At 43.0% G+C, this 3144-nt stretch overlaps 1 protein-coding gene across 1 annotated transcript in view; it reads left to right on the forward strand.

Annotated features, from left to right (window-relative positions):
- Positions 1-635: 635 nt before the first annotated feature.
- KCTD6 (potassium channel tetramerization domain containing 6) overlaps positions 636-3144 on the forward strand; it is a gene marked incomplete at its 5' end in the record, with an annotated part of 8857 nt that continues 6348 nt past the window's right edge. Inside the window, 1 exon segment of the mRNA XM_040359090.1 lies at positions 636-699.

Consider the following 3144-nt stretch of genomic DNA (forward strand, 5'->3'; position numbering starts at 1 on the left):
TAAACAGTCACCCATCTCTGTGTATCACTTCACTGGGTATATGTGAGGGTTTACCACTTTGAGGAGGCGATACAGCACCTCTTCACCACCTGCCGAGCGCTCTTCAGAAGCCAAGAATCGTGTGAACAAGACCTAACATTTTAGATGGGGAGGTGGAAATATCTTCTAGATTGTAAGCTCTAATGATCAGGGCCCTCTGATCCCTCCTGCATTGAATTGTATTGTAACTGTACTGTCTGCCCTCATGTGTAAAAAGCGCTGCGCCAACTGTTGGCGCTATATAAATCCTATATAATAATAATAATTATTATTTTCCTTAGCGATAAGTAGATTGTAATGTGTGTTGTCAATGGGCAGTTTTACAGAATGTCTGTGGATGGCAGTTGGACTATAAAGGGCAGTTGGACTGTATAGTGCAATCTTAGTGCGGGATGATCACACTCTCTTCTATAGAAGGATGCCATCAGGATGTAGAGTTCTCTTTCTATACATTCTATACACTTCATGAAAAGATCTTTGTGGCAAAAATGAAAAGATTGGGATTTGTCATAGAAAATGATAGCATGTTGGGCAGATCTATCATTGGTTTGTTTTTTCTTTCTTTTATTAGATTTAAATCTTTTTTCTCCTTCCAGAGATCAGTGAAGATATTTGATGCTCAGAGAATCGCAGACGCCTTCCTGTAATCCTATTCATAAGGTGAGAACAATTTCTGACGCCTGTCCCAGTACAGAGGGTCCCCGACTTACATTTATTGCGATATGACACTGCGTTACTTTAACCATTCCCCGACCGGCTCACGCAGATATACTGTGGCAGAATGGCTCTCCTGGGCGAAATCCAGTATGTATACAGCTGCCGGAGGTGCGTGCCCCTTGCACGGCAGGGAACGCGATGTGCGTGGCTGGCGCACGCGATCGCGTGCACGAGCGGGAGCATGGGTGTTTGTCTGTATGTGTGAACACACAAATCCCTGTGCTGTCTGAGGAGACAAGACAGATTGGCCCAGATCCACAAAGAAATTACGCCGGCGTATCCATTGATACGCCGCATAATTTCTAAGATGCCCCGTCGTATCTTGTTTTGTATCCACAAAACAAGATACCCTGAAGCTGGGCTAGATCCGACTGGCGTACGTCTTAGTACGCCGTCGGATCTTAGGTGCATATTTACGCTGGGCGATAGGTGGCGCGTCCGTCGATTTCCACGTAGAGTATGGAAATTAGCTAGATACGCCAATCCACAAACGTACGTCTGGCCGGCGCTTTTTTTTTTACGTTGTTTACACAAGGCTTTTTTCGACGTAACGTTACCCCTGCTCTATGAGGCGTACGCAATGTTAAGTATGGACGTCGGGCCAGCGTAGAATTTTCCGTCGTTTGCGTAAAATGTTCGCGAATAGGGCTTTGCGTAAATCCCGTTCACGTCGTCTAGGCATTGAGCGGGCGTAATTTAATTTGAAAATCCGACGTGATACTAAGCATGCGCGCGCATGCGCCGTACGAAAAAAGCGCCATTTACGTGGGGTCAAGCTTGTTTTACATAAAACACGCCCCCCTGTTCATTTGAATTCCGCGCCCTTACGCCGGGAGATTTACGCTACGTCGCCGTAACTTTAGTGCATTGAGAATACAGCACTTGCCTCTCAAAGTAGCGGCGGCGTAGCGTAACTACGATACGCTACGCCTGCCTAAAATTACGCCGGGCTACGTGGATCTGGCCCATTGTGTCTTTCTACAAAGTAGAAAACATGATCTGTCAAATCTCCTATAGTCAGTCCCCATCCCCCCCACAGTTAGAACACAAAATAGGGAACACGGTTAACCCCTTGATCGCTCCCTAGTGGTTAACCCCTTCCCTGTCAGTGACATTTACATAGTTATCAGTACATTTTTAGAGCACTGATCGCTCTGTAAATGTCAATGGTCCCAAAATTGTGTCAAAAGTGTCCGAATTTTCCACTGCAAAGTTGCAATACCGCAAAAAATCACAGATTACCGCCATTACTAGTAATAAATAAATAATTGTAAAAAAAAAAGCCATATAAATTCCATAAATCTTTCCCATAGTTTGTAGATGCTATAACTTTTGCGCAAACCAAATTGGGATATTTACTATAGCAAAATGTAAAAGAGATTGTGTGTTTTTTTTTTTTCAAAATTGTCACTCCTTTTATTTTTTTGTTAATAAAAACCGCAGAGGTGATCAAATACCACCAAAATAAAGCTCTATTTGTGGGGAAAGACATACATTTTGTTTGGGTACAGCGTTGCACGACTGCGCAATTGTCAGTTAAAGTGACGCAGTGTTGTATCGCAAAAAATGGCCCGGTCATTGGGCAGCCTGATCGACGCTGGAGTCCCGCGATCGGTCACAGGAGCTGAAGAACGGGGAGAGGCGTGTGTAAACACACCTTCCCCGTTCTTCACAGTGGCAATGTCACTGATCGCCTGTTCCGTGATATAGGGAAAGGCGATCAGTGACGTCACACGTCCAGCCTCGCCCCCCCTACAGTTAGAAACACAAATGAGGTCACACATAACCCCATCAGCGCCCCCTGTGGTTAACTCCCAAACTGCAATTGTCATTTTCACAGTAAACCATGCATTTTAAATGCATTTTTTGCTGTGAAAATGACAATGGTCCCAAAAATGTGTCAAAATTGTCCGAAGTGTCCGCCATAATGTCGCAGTCACGAAAAAAATCGCTGATCGCCGCCATTAGTAGTAAAACATTTTTTTTTTATAAAAATGCAATAAAACTATCCCCTATTTTGTAAACGCTATAAATTTTGCGCAAACCAATCGATAAACGCTTATTGCAATTTTTTTTTTTTTTTTTTAATAAAAATATGTAGAAGAATACGTATCGTCCTAAACTGAGGAAAAAATATATTTTTTTTATATATTTTTGGGGGATATTTATTATAGCAAGAAGTAAAAAATATTGCATTTTTTTCAAAATTGTCGCTCTATTTTTGTTTATAGCGCAAAAAACAAAAACCGCAGAGGTGATCAAATACCACCAAAAGAAAGCTCTATTTGTGGGAAAAAAAGCACGCCAATTTTGTTTGGGAGCCACGTCGCACGACCGCGCAATTGTCAGTTAAAGCGACGCAGTGCCGAATCGCAAAAAGGGGCCTGG

This window comes from Rana temporaria, chromosome 7 (genome assembly GCF_905171775.1).
Source record: "Rana temporaria chromosome 7, aRanTem1.1, whole genome shotgun sequence".
In the NCBI taxonomy this organism is placed as follows: Eukaryota; Metazoa; Chordata; class Amphibia; order Anura; family Ranidae; genus Rana; species Rana temporaria.